The 19,368-nt window shown below is 42.2% G+C and overlaps 1 protein-coding gene across 2 annotated transcripts in view; it reads right to left on the reverse strand.

Annotated features, from left to right (window-relative positions):
- ARID1A (AT-rich interaction domain 1A) overlaps nt 1-19,368 on the reverse strand; it is a 67,973-nt gene that overhangs the window by 46,503 nt on the left and 2,102 nt on the right. The window lies entirely within an intron of this gene.

Genomic DNA, 19,368 nt, shown 5'->3' on the forward strand with positions numbered 1-19,368 from the left:
TATCAGTAGTCTGCAGGAACCAAGGAAGAAGCAGAGGATGGGAAATGCCAAACCCTGGCTGCAAAAAGCCAGAGATTCCACTCTGGGCAAGACGGAGAGGAAATCCTTTCAATGGGAAACCACATGAGTAGATTACTGTGATTACACTTCAAAAGCAAAGGCTCTGCTACAAAGACACATAATTGAGAGGAAAATGCTGCCCCCTTGATCAGGGAAGTCGGGTCCCCTGGTATATACTCTCCTGCATTCATAAAAAATAAAAATAAAAAAGAGGAAAAGAGCCATAAGAAAACCCCCATCTCCATCTACCACTTGTCTCTTTCCAGATCACTGGCCATGTTACCAACTGCCTGCCAAATGAAATGCATCAAAAGATGTAGTTTCGGGGCATCAAAGGCAAGGATGCCTAGCAGGCTGGTCCCTCTGAACACAGTCATGCATCGCTTAACGACAGACTAACCGCTTGCATAAAGAGTTCCCCTGCTCCAAACAAATGGTATTACGAGCCCCTTCAGACCAGTGGCTAATGGAATCACTCACAACTTCTTATTGCACCATGGAAAGCCATAACAACCCTCAGGGGTTGCTGAGATATAACAGACTGGAATTTAAATTCTCCAATTTCTGACCAAAACTGATGGAGAAGAGAGCAGAGAAGATGGAGTCAGGGACTCAAACTTCAAAGCAGAAAGACACTGTTCACCAAAATATACCACACCACATGACAATGGCACCAGGAAAGAGAAACTTAATTTTCCTGAAATAAAAGTCCAATTGAGGAAAGCTTCAGGCGTCAGTCCCGATCCAAAGATGCAGAAAGTTTGTGATCAAGTAGCAACCCTAAGGAGCCAGATTTGGTACCCAAGGACTGGCAAGAACACAACAGAGAGGGATGGGCTGGGGCTGCCAAAAAGGTGTCCATCAGAAAGCAGAAGTCTTGACTACCACTTGCTCTGTCACCCTAAGTGCCAACTAGTTGGGGCCAGTATAAACCAAGAGCCATAACCTTGGATTCTGGACATTTAAATATTATTTCTTACTCCTTGTGCTTTCAATTTATTCCTGGCCAGATTTGTTGTATGACTTTTAATAATAACAATAAAAAAAAGCATCCCTGGCTCTTTAACCGAAAGAACCCCCTAATTGATTCCCACAGTAATTAACCTGCATTTTACCTCAGAGAGCGGTAGTTAAGGAAGTCGGCACTGCTATTTATAACTCATCTCAAATTGAGGGCAGACTGCCTAAAATCTAACACATCCCAGCTGTACTCCTGTTTGAACTGGGGCCAAGGGAATTTTTTAAAGCAATCTTGGCACCGAATGAATGACACCAACAGTATGAGAGCGCGAGCGGTTGTGTTGTGGTGACGTAGCAGTGGAGGTGGAATGGGAGGGGGCCAGTGTACTGTGATCCCTCTCGTGCACGCCTGCTGCTTGCTGAGTCCCAGTACAGTAAGCTGGGAACCGCCCACTGAGAGCCAAACACAGGAAAAGGCTTTTCCTGTGGAACGCCTTGAAGTGAGAAACACATGGCTAATCTGCATAAACGCGAAGCCACACCGCCCCTGCCAGGAAGGTTAGTGCTCGTAATCTCTGGCCATGAAGCTGGCTGCCTGGGAGGACTTGGACTGGCGCCTGATAACCCAGAAAGAGTCAAGAGAACAGATGGGTAAGGACCCCGGCAGAAAACAGCCCCAGGTCACGTGACTCGCCACATGGCCCCGCCAGCACAAACTATTGTCTGGCTGCAGAGCTCCCATACAAAGGCACCCGGCCCCAGCTTCCTGTGATTACAGGGACAGGCGGCAGCTGTTGATCCAGTTCCCGTACTGGACCCTCCCCTGTTGAAAAGCATTCCAGGCAGGGACAAATATAAAAGCTAAGGCCTCTCCCAACCAACGAGCTTTCAGTTTCCTGCAAGTTCCACGTGGCTCCATTCAGATCTTAGGATGGAAGGAGTAGATGTCCATAAAAAGAACCACCCTTTGTACCCTAGTTCACATGAGTTGACCAGTGTAAGACATTCTCATTATGCCCCCTTCTCCAGCCACACAGACATCTGTATCCAGTGCTTTTTTCACTTTTCCCGTATTTCATGGCTTTGAAGGCTGGTCAAGGACCCCTACCCCAACTGAGGAGAAACTGTCCAGAAACCTGCTTATTTAGTTCTATCCCCAGACCGTGCCTCCTAAAATCCTCCTGAGGAGACTCCCTTCATTTTGTTTAGCATTTAAACAGTCATGTTTCCCCACTGTTTATGTGACCTAGGACAGGAAGAAGTAAGAGATTCCTAACCCCCTATTTGGCCTCAACAGACACCATTCAAGATTTCCTGAAGCTAAACTGATGATAGGGAAATAAAAATCTCTCATCAGATATACATAAAAACACCTGACCCAGAAAATCAAACTCAGCCTATGATTCTTTTTTTTTTTTTTTTTAAAGATTTTACTTTTTCCTTTTTCTCCCCAAAGCCCCCTGGTACATGGTTGTATATTTTTAGTTATGGGTCCTTCTAGTTGTGGCATGTGGGATGCTGCCTCAGCATGGCTTGATGAGCAGTGCCATGTCGGCGCCCAGGATCTGAACCAGCGAAACCCTGGGCCACCGAAGCAGAGTGCGCGAACTTAACCACTCAGCCACAGGGCCGGCCCCCAGCCTATGATTCTTATCATTCATAACCTGAGAATCACAACCAAGTTTTCTACTTTACAAGAGATGAGAAATGATTCTTTGATTCTAGTTCGAGTTCATTCAAGTTCTAAGAAACTGGTCATCTGCTTATGATGAGAGAGAAATTACCAACAACTAGTTTGCAACTACCACTCCAAAGAGACAGGTTTGTTTTAATTCTTTCAAAGTTCCATAAGTATCCAAGTTCGATATAAATAAAAAATCCAAAGTCAATGAAAAGTTCTATCTATCCCATTCTGTTTACAGAACCAATTCTAGAAAATCAGGCATGTTACCCTTTGCAGACTAAGAGCCCACTCAAAGACATCATCTGAAGCATTAGCCCAACCAAGCCTCTAGGAGGGGCTGCAACCAGACATCAGACTCAGGACCTTCCAACCCAAACTCTGTCTCTAAAGTGATAGAGAACAAGACAAGAGGCCTGGCTCAGAGATATTTAGGCTACTGTGGCTCCATCCTTCCAGACCAGAAGATCAGAGAAAACTCACTAAGGTTAGAAAAAAGAGATGAAAGGGGGAAGAGTCACTGAATCATCTAGCAAAACTCAAACAGATCATGAGAACCAACTGTAATAACCACCTCACAGCTGTCCACCCAAAAGAAGCATGCCAGAAAAACCACAACCAGGTGGCTGGTATTTCTTTGGTTCCAGAAAGAGCCCTTCAAATAAAGCAGCTAGAGCCCAAACTAATGAATCCCTCAACAAATGATAAAGTCCTGCTCCTCATCTAGAGCACTTTCATTAGCCATCTTTCAGAGAAAACACTCTTCTGAAAATGATGAAGATCACTTTTTTGGAAGACCAAACTTAGCTAACCAATTTCTCCCAACTTCCAGCAAATTATAAAAGCCTCTACGAAACCACACAACTTCTTGAGAAAGAACTCCTCTTCAGGTACTGCTTAAAACCCAGGGTTATAAAAACAGTAAGGCCCCAAGAAGACAATTAAACAGGAACTGAAATGCCATTTGATAAAATTAAACATCCCCTTCTTTACAATCTTTTAATCTGAAGAGCAAGGCAGCAGCACAACATGGTGAAAAGAGTACTACTAGGGTAAGAGAACACCTGGGCTCCCATCCCAAGTCTCTGACCAACTCCCCAGGGGAGTAGGGAAGGCATTAGCCAGGTTGTACCTTACCCTTCTCAGCTACACAATCAAATCATGCCCTCCAGATTCTGAATCAGCAGCTCTGGGATGCAGCCAGGGATCTCCTTAGGCAATTCTCACATCCAGTCTGGGAGCATTTGGGCTACATGGCCTCCCTCCAAAACTCCTCCCATCTCTAGCGCAGAGACTCTAGAACTCAGATCCACAATCAGTTTCCCTAGCCAAATAACGGTCTGAAAAAGGCAGTGCCTGGCAAATAGAGAAAAACCAGGAATGCACCACAGATTCTCAGATTCCCAAATAGGCAGCATTCTCAGGCAAAGCTGAGCTTTCCCAAATTCCTACATCCAGTCCCTGATTGTCTTGTTCACGTGGGCACGCATCAATAACATACTATATGCTTTACTTATTTATCTTGTTTGCTGTCTGTATCCTACACTAGAATATAAGCTTTAGGAACATACAGATTTGTAGGTAAAACAAACATTCCTACTTTAAAAGTAGGAAAGGAAAGAGGCCTGTGGAAGAATAAGTAAAATTCTATCTGGAGGCCTCGCAATTCCTAACCTCGTTGATGCTGAGAAAATGCTTTGGCTCTATATGGCTGTCCTCAGCAACGGTTAAGAGCCCTGCCTCCACGATGCCTTTAACTTCTCTGTCCCTTGGTTTCCACATCACCACAATAGAGTAACAGTAGTAGCACTCTCAGGGTTGAATGAAATGAGTTGATACATTAAAACAAAACACTGTCCCTCAAAACATCTGGACATGTTCTGGCCTCAGAGCCCCTGTATTCACTGATCTTTCCACCTGGAATACTCTTTCTTCTCCCAGGTATTAGTATAGCTCACTCTCACATCAAGTATCAGTTCAATTTGGCCTTCCCTGGTGAACCCATCTAAAATTTTAAACCTACACACTACTTATACCTGGCCCGTGATTAACTTTTCTCCTAAGCATGTATCACTAGCATACTATATGGTTTACTTACTCATCTTTTTTAATGTCTATATCCTAGACTAGAATACATAAGCTCTAGGAGGTGGGTATGTGTCTGTGTTTAATTGACTGCTTTATCCTCCAGCACCGAAAATGTTAACTATTACCATCCTACACAAGTCCCAAATTTTTAGCAATAAACTTTAGAAACCAGAACAATTAAGATCTGATCCCACACACTCAAGACCCAGAAACTCAAACTGGTCAATCAGAGGTTAACAAATAAATTAAAGTTATGCTTTAAAAACAGAAAAAAAGCATAGGTTTTGACACCACTCTGAGCAAGTCATTTCATCCCTTGACATCAGAACCATCTGTAAAATGGGGATTAAAAAACTAACAAAGAGACGGTTCAAATGATAAGTATATGAAATGCTTGTTATAGTACCAGTTCATAAAGTACACACACAACAGTCATTACTTCCCTCTCTCCACCCTCAATAAGAGAAAAAAGCAGAATGGGGTTGAAAGCAGTTTCAAAATGCCTATTTAAAAAACAAGAACACACAAATCAGACACCAAAAGAGTTGACCAGTCCAATTCTCAAGCTCCACCTACTTTCAGTCTGTTCTCCCAAAGGAATTCGTTCAACAGCTCCTTTCCAAGAATCCTGACACTGAAGCTCAATAGTTTCCAACCAGGGCAAAATGAACCCCTGTGAAGTGTTTGGAAATAAATGTATGATAGTCCCTCTTTTGGTTATCACAGTGACTCTGTGGCGCTACTGGCATTTATTACCTGAGGAGCAGGATGCCAAATGTCCTGCAATGCATCTCCACACAAAGAAGAGCCTTGCTGAGAGAGAATGGACTCTAGCCCATTACAAGTCCAATCTCAGATGGAGAATTTCCTGTAACACTTGACCCTGGAGCAGTGAAGGGAAAGGGAATCAGAACTGATCGATATCCATCCCAAGAGCCCAACCGTACAAAGCCATCCACTAGCCAAGGTAATCATAAATAAAAATTTACTTTAAAAAATAGCTGGAAGATAATTTACTGAAGATAGCACTTTTCCTCCAGTGCATTTATTACATTGTAATTATATAGTTATTTGTGATTATTTACTTACATCTTTCCCACTAGAAAGTACTCCAGGGAGGTAGAAATTATGAATCCCATGTTCCAAACACAGTGCCTGATACACTGTAGCAGCTCAGTAAGTATTTGTTGCATTCCTGTAAGCAACTGGCATATGATTTGTAGGTACTCACAGGTTTTCCGAAAAAAAGTTTTGCCATGAGACTTCTTAAATTGGCAAGTCCCAATTGTATCGTATACTTTAAATTAGACAACATTTCAGTAACACGACTGGGCAATTAGTTGAGCTAAAAAAAAGTTCTTATCCCCAAAATTCCTGAGAAATGGGGAACACGATCCAAGTCTAGGAAATCTTGATGGTATGCAAGGAAGGTAGGTTGGTATACTGCATCCCAGTACATGCTCAATAATTAAAAACTTAATAATGTACAGACCTTGCTACCCACATGAGGTGGTATGGGTTGACACCAGAAAAAGGTACTTCCTCCCACAAACCATCCTCTGGTGCTTCTACTAGGGAAAGGACCTTAATGTGGACAGACCACAAGCCCAAACGAGTGGGACAGTGTTTTTAGGCATTTTCTACCCTGCTTGTCATTTATCATTAAGCGAAGAGCATGGAGAGGCAAGGGTCATGTACCCTTACAAACTGAGCTTTACTCAGGAGGGTAAATACCAACTTTTCAATAAAGACACTTCTAAATCACACCTAGTTCTTCTGACCTAGTTTCTAAAATACTCCTCCCTCTTCCATATCAAACTGCTTTGCTCAAAAACAAACAAAGCAAAAGCAAAAACTGCTCCTAACCACAAAACTTTAAGGCCTCATTTGGTTTCTCGTTCAAAAAAAAAAAAAAAAAACTCTCATTTCCCCCATTCCTTTTGTTTTATCTATAACTCCAAACTTAGACTGGCCTTATAAGGGTTATATAGAAAGATCCTAAATTTCTCTAAGTGCACAGTTCTACATCCTGCCAAAGTTATTACTTCTATAGTAAAAGGTGTCTGTGACACACCACTGAGCTGTAGGAACTTGACGTACATGCAGTCAAGGATTCCGTTTGCCATCATGCTTTGATTGATTGCCACCAATCCAATCAAGCCCTGTATTTTGATAAAGACACTGAGAAGCAGCAGCAACACCACTGTGTTTATTTCATTAATTCCTAGGGCTGTCTTGGAACACTTTTCAAAAATGCCAACCTTCCACCTGGTCCCCCCTAAGCCCACCCTGAACTATAACAGGCCCAATTAAATAAGTTAAAGAATGGCTCAGGACACAACCCTTATTAAGATTATAGGTGCCATCAAATCCTCAGGCTTTTTTAAGGTCAGCAATCCCCTGAATGAAAAGCCATAGAGTCCTATAAATTCTCCAGTTCTTTTCAAAACTCCAAAAGTACACTGGTACCAACGTCTTCTACACCATTGTCCAAAGAAATGTGTACAAGAAATACATGGGTACAGAAATATACGAGACCAAAAATTACCAGCTGTCTTTTCTGAAGCTTGTCTCTCCTCTTTATTTGCTATCTCTGGCCAGTGTAATCAAATTGGGGTGGACACTTGGCATGCTAAGCTATGTAAATCTACCTAAAATTTATCCCTACCCCGACACTCAAGTCTGTTCTAGCTCATACACCCTTTAGAAATGGTCTTATTCAAGGCACACAGAACTTCCCTTTGGTGAATGTGTCTGGGTGGGTGAACCCAGCTATCTCAACCTCATTTTATTTTAACCCAAAATACCATAATGAGACCACATATTGGTCACTTGAGGTTTTATGTAGGGGTTTTAAACAAGCCAACTCAAAGCTGTACTGGGAAAGCAGAGGATTCAAATCACAGACTAGAAAGAAAAACAAGAATGTTACAAATCTGTCCTGGACCAACAGAACCCCAAAAACAGATTAGGGAGGGCTAAGAAACAGTCTCTAAATCAAAGGCAATAAAGTGGGAAAAGAGAAGAGGTAGAAATCATTTAGGAGATTTCTGTTTATTAGTTAATTAGACAAAGGCACTTCCTGACTCTAGCTCAGCCATTCCAAAAGGGGTAAGCAGACACCAGGAATCTTCAGTAAAATGATGTTGATCTGAAAGTGGTATAAACTGCATCTCCAGTCCTTTTAAAGACATTTTACCAGCTCTGGGGTGGTAAAGTTACTGAGGTCTCCATGTGCTTTGCATTCTATTAACAGAGTTAGACACCAAAAGAGAGAATGAAAAAAGAAAAGAACAAGAACAGAGAAAATAAAGCTAAAAGGCAGAGGGATGATAAAGCGAGTTTAAAACACACACACACAGAAAGAATATAAGACTCCCTACTAGAGCATTTGTCTGTACATACAAATATCAAATCACAGATCAAACTGTCAGCATACTGCCTCCCGGAAGCCTCTGCCTTCACTGCAGCCTGGTCACAGTGATCACAGCTTCAATTCTCAGGCAGGAGGGAAAAGAGGCCTGGTACAAGGAAACTTGTTTTCAATGGGAAGGATACAGAAACCACATCGGGTTTTCAGAAAGCCCAGGTGAACCAGAACACTGGTTCTCCACTTGGTCTTTGCAATAGTTACTGTTTGTTACCTGACCATTTCTGTGCCAAGCACAGTCCTTATTCATTAAGTCATACATCTGGAGGTCTTGGCTCAAATGTCCACTCCTCAGAGACCTCATCCACTTCAGAGATGGGGCAACTTGTCAGGAGTCTACTTAGTGGGTTTATTTGCTAGGACTTCACAACAAGGGATACAAGGAAAGGAAACAGCAAAACTCAGGCTGGCCACTGGGGAGTGCAGAGAGAGAAGGGGAGGGAAGTCATCAAGGATGGCCTACTGAGAGATCACCAGATCACCAAAGGCCCTGTTCTCAGATCAGCTGACCATCACAAGCAGAAAGAACATCAACGGCATTTAATTAATGCTCCAATACTGGCCTCTGAGTAGCATTTTAAGAATCACTTTCTTAGGTAGTTTATTCCAACTGGTCGTACTTGGAGATCACTACAGGTCACCATCCTAAAATGGTCTTTTCCACCTTCATCAAACAATCAGAGACTATCCCCATGTTGTGTCACCAAAGAGCTAAGAGAAACAGAGATGGAAGGCAGGGAGTCCCCAAGTCCTATAAATAAAGAGACATGTTTTGTCACTAGAGTTTATCATTATTGCACAGAAGATCCATCTCAAAAATATTTTCCTTCTTCTCTCCCAACCCCAAGCACTTTTAAACTTTTCTCCATCCAACAGAACTTTCACATCATGGGAAGGGCAGGTACATCTGAAACAACAGCCTATGGTAAAATTTGCAAGAAGCTCCTCAGGTAGTTCAGATATATTCTGTAGCCCAGTTGAGCATAAATGCCTAAATCCAGTTCTCAAACTTGAGCATGCATTACAACAGACTGGAGGGCTTGTTAAAACACACTGCCAGAGTTTTAGATTCTGTAGGTCTGAAGGAGTATTTGCATTTCCAAACAGGGCCCAGGTGATGCTGATGCTGATGGTTAGGGAATGTACTTTGAACCGCTGCACTAATCGCTCTCTCAAACTACAACAACAGTTGCTTAATAAAATTTGTTGGGTTTTATTAAAGAATACAACACAGATGTAGCTAAGAACTATGGGATAGCTTTTAATTCAGTGAAGACCAACACTGCCTTTAATTACTCAATTCTATCTACCAGCCGGGAGTCAAGTTCGAATTTTGATTATAGTACTTTCACATATCTTATTTAACATTTACTACAGCCTGCAAGGCAATATGTTTTTCCTCATTGTATAGTTGAGGATACAGATTCAGAGGAGTTAAGCAACTTGCCTAAAGTCACACAGCCCAAGGGATCTTTAAACCTCGGTTTTAGAGCTGACTCTGCTATGAAACTTTGTGTGAGGTGCTTAACCTTTATGCATTCACTCTCCCCAAGTGGAAAATTAAGACAATAATCCTTGCCTCTCCAGTGACTGCTCCAAGACCTAGACAGTAAAATCACTCTGCAAATATTTTCATAAATGCAAGTTACTCTCACTTAGATCAAAGGGAAGAACTCTATTTTTGAGCCTGAATCCCTCCCCCATCCCCACTCTCAAAGATCCCTCCAGAAGAGAAAGGGCCCAGAGGACCAAATGCTGCCAGTTCTCACCACTGGGATCACATGGCCATTCATCAGAAACCTAAATAAAATTCTAAATGGAAGGGATGGATAGGACAGAATCTAGACATAATGTCAAACTGTAACCAAAGGTTTTTCAGTCTTTCAACCCATTTATGAGTTCCAGGCTATTGCAAAAGTAATGTCCCAGCAAGCGTTAGTGCTTAAATAATTTATTTTGGAGAAGCAAATTTAGTATTTTATACTGTTAAAACTCTTGAGGAATCAGACAAACCTGGATTCAAATTCCGAACTCTACCTTTTACCAGCTTTTTGCTCTAGGGGAAATTTCTCATTCTTACTCTATTTCCTCATCTGTAAAGTGGGAGGAATAACAATAGAACACACTTCTCACAGCTTTGAAGATTAAATGAGGAAATTCATGGAGACACCCAAACATAGTGCTTGGCACAAAGTAGGTGTTCAAATGCATAGTAATCATCTTTAATATTCACCCCCTACATGCCATCATTTGAAAACTGGGATCTAGTGATGTCCTTGGCCTATCCCAGGTCCAGGACAAACTGTGGATAAACTACATACAGAATTGTTCCCCAAATCCTTTATAATATAGTTATCTTTGGCAGTCCAGATTCCTAAACAGGTAAAAAGTTAGAAGTCTGCAGACGAAAGGCAGACTATCCAAATCTGAATCATCAGGAGTTTCACACGTGGAAACCAACGGCTGGACCAACACATGAACTCCACCACCTTAGGACCAGAACAGAATGTTGTCCAAAAAGCGAGAAAGCCATCTGTATTAGCCAGACAAGACATAGTAACAAATAGCAACTAACTCCAAGCATTCCTACTTGGGTGACTTGTTCTCTAAGGACAACAGAAAGCCATAATAAAGTCTACCCAAGAGAAAGGGGAAATCACTGGGCAAGAAGAGCCCAAAGACTATCTGTTTCCCCTGAAAGGAAGCACCCAGCACGATTAGCCTTTAATCCTCTACCACGTGGCTGAACTCACACTCTTCTTAAAGTCAAAGTACACCAGACACGAGTCAGTTGAAAGTAAACAGCTGGACTCACATGCACTCATGCCCAGCAAGCAATTTGTGACCTTAAGGAAAACAGGAGGCAAAATAAAAGACACCAAGCACACAGCAAATGGGTTTTTAAATGACTGATATCACACCAACCCCTAGACTCCCCTGCTGCCATCGTGCTGGTGCTAAATCTTGAGAGGGGAGTTTCTTTTAACAGAGATGTCTATAAACAAGCAAGCTGAAAGCTAACAAGTTTAAGAGGGAAAAGCAAGCAAAAATCTTGGCTACTGGTGATGAGCCACAGAAAATCATGAATGTGTCAGTGCCAAGGGAGGAGGAAATCTAATATCTAACACTGCAGACTTGGGAACCCAGAAGCAAAGAAGCCATAAGGAAGCCCAAATGCAAAAGAGAGAAAAAAAGCACGTGGCACATTTCCTCTTCATATGGGTAGCAATTCAAGCAGCACTCTGGGCCTGCAGAGCACATAGCCCCAGTGCCCAAAGCCCTTTAGTATTTCATATCAACATTAACTTCCTGGAGGGCGACAAAAATCTGTCCTGGATTACTGGGTGATTTCTAATATGCACCATAACCAACACTAAGTCAACATTTTAGGGATCAAATTTCCTACTCTGCAGCACGTTGGAATGCATTCTTGGCATTAGACTCCTTCCCATTCCAGTGCACCCTTAGAAAACGCAGAAGCCACTAGGAAATAAAGACTCAACCTATCCCAAGACCATCTCCTAGTATGCACAAATGACTAACAAAAACAGAAGTTCACTCAGATATCCCTTCACATTCAATAAAAACTAATTCTATCTATTTAAATAGGAGGAGGAGCAATTTCAAGGAAGAATACTCAAGGCAGTTAAGTCAACACTCACTCTAACTTGGATTCTTCTAAAACCAGGATTGACTAAGGAGTTTATCTCAAGCCCTTACACACCTGCTGTCCAGGGCAGATGAACCACTGCGCTCCAATTCTGAGTTACTAGAAACTCACTTTTGCAAAATGCCAGAATGGCAACACAAGAGATTTTTCTAAACTAGAATCTGTATTCAAGACTCCATACTTCTATACAGTCATGCATTGCTTAATGACGGGGATACATTCTGAGATACGCATCATTAGGCGATTTTGTCTTCATGCCAACATCACAGAGTGTACTTAGACAAACCTAGATGGTATAGCCTACACATCTAGGCTATACACATCTAGTACTAATCTTATGGGACCACTGCCATATATGTGGTCCCTCATTGACAGAAACACGTGGTGCATGACTGTACTAGAACAGTGCAACCCATCCTTCTCTTCCAGGTGGAAGCACTGCAGTAGCCTGGCACTGGACACTCTATGCATCTTCAGCTGTTAAGCATCCACTCACAGCCCTTGAAAAGTGCCAGAAATAACGTGTGGTCCTATCACACATGGAACAGCAGGTAAAGAGAAACCAAAATCACTACATTTCAGAAGCTCCCAAAAGGAATAAGCATGTGTTTGCAGCATTTATGAGCCTCTTGGCCACAGCCAACCTAATCACAAGCACTATTAAAGGCCATTTCTGTGAACAGATGGGCAAACTGCCTATGTGTAGGCTTACCCACCCATCAACCCTCAATAAAAGGTCTGATCCAAGCAACTCAGCTTAAGCATAGCTCCCAACTCTTCAGAAACGGCAGCAGCCTGAGTCCCAACAGGTACTTCATCGCTCTTGTTTTGTTTAGGAAAGGTCAATTAACTCTGCTAAAAAAGAAAAACTCCAGGCTTTCCAACCAAAGTTGAACCACCATTACTGCAGAGTCGTCCAGGACACACAACTCTGAAGGTGACATGAACTTCCAAACCCAAAATTACTACAAAAGAGCCCCTGAACTGGCCAAGAACTTGGCAGGTTGTACTAAAGGCCCCACATAACCACAGGAACCACTAAGACCCTGGAACTACTCTCTTTCAAGGAATTTTATGGTTACAGTCCAAATTCTCAAAGTCACTGGAATGAGACAACTACAGGTTGGGGGATGGAAGTATAATTTGGATTCTATAAAGCCCAGGGAACTCAGACTAGCTTTATGAAAAAGCAAATTAATATTTTAACTTTTCCCTTCTTGAACATTCAGCTTCACAAATCACTGCCTCTGAAAAGATGTCCCAGGTTAACCCTGCCCAACTCTGATTGCTCCTTATTCTCAGATTCTTTCAGCCCATATACTTAGTTTGGTCTATATCCATTTATAAAACCTTGCTTTGCAAGTTTTCCAGATGTGTGCACATAAGTATGCTTTTCCAAGAAAACTAAATTCCTCTGAAGCAGATATTGCCTCTATCTTTTAAGTCCCTTCCTAGTTTCCAATTGGTAGGTTCACATAGGGCTACTTCCTAAGGTAGAAATCACGCTCTCAGCAACAAGTCTTAAGTTCTAACACCCTCACCACCACCATACTGGGAAAGGCCTGGGCAACTACTGTTAATGTTAACCCAAGTTTTTGTACTTTGTTTTAAAACACGCTGATGGCCTTGGGTAAGTTAGGTGAACCTACAAATTATGGTCAGGGCCATAATTACATTCATATTCTCTACTACTATGCTAAGTTAAAAAGGTACTTCCAAGGACTCTGGTCCAAAAAACACCTCTTGTGAGAAAACTGGTGTCAGAGCCAGTGGGTTTAGTTTAAATCTGGTCATCTCACAAGGCTACCAAAGCAGAGTATCAAAGGCAGACAGCTAAAATACTTCTTCCTCCATAAAAAGAATGTTTCACTGAAGGAACACAGAAATGTTTTTAATCTTAAAATGGCAATTTCAAAAACAAAGATTGAATCTACCCACATAACACTGAAGGCATGATTTAGTGAGTCCCCAAACATTTGGACTTTGTACTGACCCAGGAACACGGGGCATTAATTTTAATATATAAGTGATGCACAGGAGTCCAATAAAACTATATAAATAACCCCAGCCCTTGGAGTGCGCTTATAATCCTGAGAGCCAGAGCAGAACAGAGGCCGAGGACAACGCCAAAGTTGCAATATCTTTTTTTCTCCTTTCTGGTATTCCAAAAATGCAAACCCAACCCTAAAAACATCTCACCAAACTACAAAAACTTTCTGAAAGAACAAGGCTTTAAAACTCAAAGTCTCATAAACCAAGCTTTTGGAGGATACTTACCTCACTATTGAAATTTAGGGCCTTCTTTCCAAACTTCTGTTTATTTGCATTCTGAAACTGCAATCGATTTTGAACAGGGCTCCAGGTGCCCTGAACTTAGCATGGAGCCAGAGCCATGGAGGCTGCTCTTCCAGGGCAGCATCTTTTCTCTTCAAATCTCTTTTGGATCATCTCTCCTTATCTCTGAGCTCTCTGCACCCGCCGCACTATCCTCTTCTCTATCCCCAAGTCTTTTTCTCCAATGTTATTTTACTCTACCATATAAGAAGAGACTAGCATTATCTTTGCTTGAAAACTGTTTATTAATTTGCCTGTCAAACATTCTATAGAGCCGTTTACATCTTACTACAGAAACCTCCTGGGTACATATTGACAGCTCAGCAAGTATTTACACAAAGCTCTGAAACATTTGGTTCCTTCAAAGAGGAAGAAGCTGCTGTGTCAAGCAGAGAATTATCAAACACCTTTCCCTCTACCTTTTCCCCTCTTTTATAAAAGGAAGCTTCCTTCTAGCACACCCCTAATATGCCTAAATTACACTTCTAAACTACTAAACCAGGAGGAGAAAGAATGGAAATTCAGGTGTGCTGGAGAAGAGAAAGAATAGCATTTCCAAGACCACTTGCAAACCACACCACAGTTAAAAAACCAGGGGTATAAGAAAAGGCAATACACCTATGAAATTGACGCTGAGACGGTTAGCTTTTCCTGTTTCAGTCTCAGGAACTTTTGCTCCTCTCTCAGCAAAATTTACAGGGCAAGTTCAGGCACTCAGATTACAACCAACTGCCCAAACCAGACCAAGACCTGCCTAAACACCAGAAGAGTCTGGAGGGCTTAATGCTACCTCTCCCCACCTTCCTGTCCCCCCCCAAAAAACACAATGTTAATGCTGAATTTATGAATATCCACTCCCCACTCCACCCCTAATCTACCGGCAAAACTCTGTTGGACATTTTGAAGCAACTATTTTTCAAGTCTTGCTGTAATGAAGTCTGCCTAATTTTTCAACTACCGTTTAGTGTTTTAAAACCACCAACCAGGTGGAATGACTAATGACAAACAGATTAACAGTTTGAAGGCAAAACAGTCTGGTAAGGCTTTTTCTATAAAGGGACACAGACCACCATGGCACCCAACTGTTCAGAGCTTGTTCCTGTAAATCCTCAGGGGAAAATAACCTTGAGTTCCTTGAGCCCACGGGAAGAAAGATGGTCTCAAGACCCCTCCTGATAAATGTACAGGAAGAAGCTGCCCTCATAACAAGCCAGGTATGGAAGTACAAGCAGATGTGTAGCATCAGAAAGGGAGAAGGTCATGTAGTCCACCAACTTCACTTTACTGATGAAGAGAAAATGAAAGAGAAGGCAAATGACTTGCCCAAAGTCACACTGCTTAATCCAAACCTGCACGTAGAACCAAAGCCTCCTCTCCTCCTCCTGAGTCTGTGTTCCTTAGCCCTCACCACTCTGCCACACAACTCCATGTACGTCAGTAATGATACTGACCAACCTAAACAAGGAAAAAGTCAGAGATAAAAGCCACAGGAATCAGGACTCCATTTCAGAGACGGAGGTCTCCCAGCTCAGGGGCAGGAAAAAACTACTCAGTGTCAATTTATTTTGAATACCATATTTTAACCATATTTGCATGCTTCAGTTGCTTCTAGAATTTTGGGATTTGAAGCCAATCAATACAACCTTTCGGGGGGGTGGGAGGAGCAAAGAGCCTTGATCATTACTTTGATAGCCTATTTCCACATTTAAAAAAAGTTCACTAAGCTCTTTGCAAAAGGCCTACTGTAGATATCACACCCTACAGGAGTCAATCCAACATATGAATGTTTAATGCAATCCAAGACATCTTGTTACAGCAGGTGCCACTTGTCATGGTTACTCTGTGTCACACACAAAAGAAGAAACCTAAAAAAGTCCTCACAGGGCCCAATACAAAGAAGCCAACCTTAGTCTGGCTGCTTTCCCTCTTCTTTCACCACCATCCCAACCCCATTACCCTCTGTTCTCTCACGGACAGCAGAGAAACAAGAAGCCCCCACAACTGAGTGCTGCCTCAGTGTGGTTTTCCTAGTCCCTCCTATTTGAGAGAGCTCCAAGAGTCCTGTATTTCAGCCAGCCCAGAATTTCTGCCAGTAGGCATTCCCATAATAAGTCCAGGATTCCTGTATTTGTTTCCCAGGAGTTGGAAATATCATTTGATATTTCCACAGCAGGAACTAACAGCCAAACATCTACAATCAAATCCTTCTTGATCCTGGACTATATAGCCTATTTCATTTTTCACTTTGGTGAGCTGGTACTACTCTCAAAGTACTACAGCTAAAAGCATCCCAAATGAAAAAACTTTACATGAAGTTCAAGTGCACAGGTGACCGAAAAGTATTTCATCAACAGCAGAATTCAACATCGTGGGACACGATACTACTTATGGAAAGGGACAAAAGTGCATCTGCTGGGATCTTCCCAGCTCCCATGACAAGACATAGCCACAATATACACACTTACCTAATCTTTATTTCATAAAGGTAGAGTTAAACGAGAACATTACCACCTTAGCTGTGTCAATCAAGTCTCTGCAAAATACTCTCAATCTAAGACTGAGTTAGGGAAAAAAGGGGACAGAGCAAGACTCAATTATTTAAGAATGCTTAAGAACAGGGCATCATGGTCTGCTAAGAGGTTTGTCCTTAAGTAGTAAAGAAGAATTCAGAACAAAGTCTATCCACCTACAACCTTCATCTAGACTACATACCTGAAGCAGCCCACAACACTGGAAGTTGCACTGTCTCTTCTACAAGTGCATGCTCACCAGCCCATTTTCTGGGTCTCAGGGGAGTAGGCAACTGAACTGAAACTGAACAAGAATCTATGTGTTGTGTGAAGTGCTAGGTCCAGTGATGTTACGAGCTAATCAGAAAATTCACCCAAAAGCAGCACAGACTAGCTTCCAAGCAGGGATTATATCTATTTTCCTACCATTTACCCAACATAGAGCATAGTACCTAGCAAAACAGAAAGTGCTCAAACGTTTGTTTAATGACTGAAAAACAGAAATCACTACACAGCAAAAGTTATTATCAAAAAAAAGAGAAAAAGTCCTTGCCTGACTATCCCCAAACCAACAGAATTCAAATCAATTTGCTTTTAAATGAGCCTTGACTTATCTCAAATAATTTCCTCTAATAATTTAAGAAAGATAAATTTCTCAGCCTCCACTCCCTCCAGCAAAAAAGAGAAAGGAATGAGGAGAAAGAGGTGTAGACTATAGAATGACCCAAAGACAAGAAAATGTTCTGTTTTCTAAGATAAAACTTATCCTCCAAGACACTAGAAATCAAATTTAAAATTCCCCTATTTCTTCCCCAGATGTAGAACATCATGGAAGACATGCAGTCAAGGCACAGAACTCTAAACCTGCCATCCAACACAACTATTTTCAAAACTCCCAGCTCAATGGAAGAGTAGAAAAGCAGTTCTAGCATGGGGAGGGAATACAGCTAATTAGACTGCCTAAGTGAACAAAATCTTGTAGCACAAAGATATAACTGGGTACTGTGGGGGGGGGGGGGGGGGGGGGCATGAACAGAGCTTTTTTCCCTCTTTGAAAAGATACACGACTCCATAGACTACCCCATATTCCTGACCAAAGCATTGCAGACAGACATGATGAAGAGGGAAGAAGAGCAAAATACAAATAAGATAGATCACATAAAAATGTGCCTAAAAGTTGTAATTTCTAAGCAAATCTAAAGTGTCATTGTAGGTTATATCTTTACCATCTTGGAAGATAGAAAAAAGTGGAATATACCTTACAATACAAAGAAAAAAACTGGGTGGCCCTCTATTTCAAAGCTTTAAAAATGATTGATGACAAAACAGAAAACTAGTCTTTCTGATATTCCAGGAACAAATGACAAATTTCACCAAACCAAGTCTTTAGGAGAAAGTCCCTCTCAAGATCATGAAAGATGTCAGCTTCCCTTTAAATTGAGTTGCTCTCCCAAAGTTCAATTTACAAAAGTGTTAACAAAATTCAACGCGTAAACAAAGAATGAGGCCAGCCTTCCTTAGAACACGTGAACCTAATACGAAATTCTCTCAGAAAGCTTCCAGTTCTCAAAAAAAATTTTTTAAAAGTTTGCTCCTACCCCATCTCTCATAAAGACCCCACATTTGCCACTCAATAAAAAGCCCAGTAAAATAATTTCAATTCTGCAAAGCAAACAGGGCCAAAATTACTCAAGACAAATGCATCTTCAGAGCTATCAAAGAAGTCATTTATACTATCAGGAAAGTCACAAAACCAAAACAAACAGCAAACCCATTGTAGAGAAAAACTCAGCTACTGTTCTGACAACACAGAATCTATTTCAAGCTGCATAAAACATAACAAGCAAAATAAATCCAAGGTACAAGCAAAATGCCACTGCCTCCTCTTTTGTTTCAGGCACAATGTAACAAGGGCAGCCTGTCTAGGGCTCTGCTCCTGCTGATACAGTATTGCTGCTTAAACCTCCCTCCTCAAGGTCACAGCCAATTTCAGCTCTGGAATAAAAGGCAGATAGAGGCAACGATGGTTTGGGTTATCACTGGCAGAAAAGCAGAGTGTAAAAGTTTATGAGCTCATCAGGATTGTTGTACCATTACATCAGAGGCAATTATAAATGGCCAAGAGCAGGAGATGGGGAGCCAATCAGATCACAGATAGGATGTCAACCTAAGACCAACTGTCTCCTGGCTTTGACAGAAGGATTTTACCTCCATAATTCAAATCCCAAACCAAAGCAATCTGCACTTACTACTCCAATCACTCAGCTGTTTACCAGCACTTCCAGGGAGAAGCCCAGGCCACTGGGCCGACGGAGACTAAGACAAGAGATGGCCCGGGCTGCCCAGGGTGAACCGCAGCCGGCCTCTAGCTGCCCCCAAGCAGTCCCCTGCCCTCCCTGGAGGTCCCCCCGAGCCCGAGGGGCCCCTCCTTGAAAGCACAGATGGGAGACGGCCTAGAGGAAGGCAGGGGGTCAGAGAGAAGCGGCAGGTGAGCAAAGAACTGTTCACTCAACTCCCCACCTCCTAGCACTGCCTACACCCCTAACCCGAGCCCCCAGCACCCCCTCACCCCAGGCAGGGCCCTTCCCCGCACACTCTGCCCCGCACCCCCTTGAAGACCCCCGGAGTTCGGAGG

The sequence above is a fragment of the Equus quagga genome, chromosome 5, assembly GCF_021613505.1.
Source record: "Equus quagga isolate Etosha38 chromosome 5, UCLA_HA_Equagga_1.0, whole genome shotgun sequence".
NCBI lineage: Eukaryota > Metazoa > Chordata > Mammalia > Perissodactyla > Equidae > Equus > Equus quagga.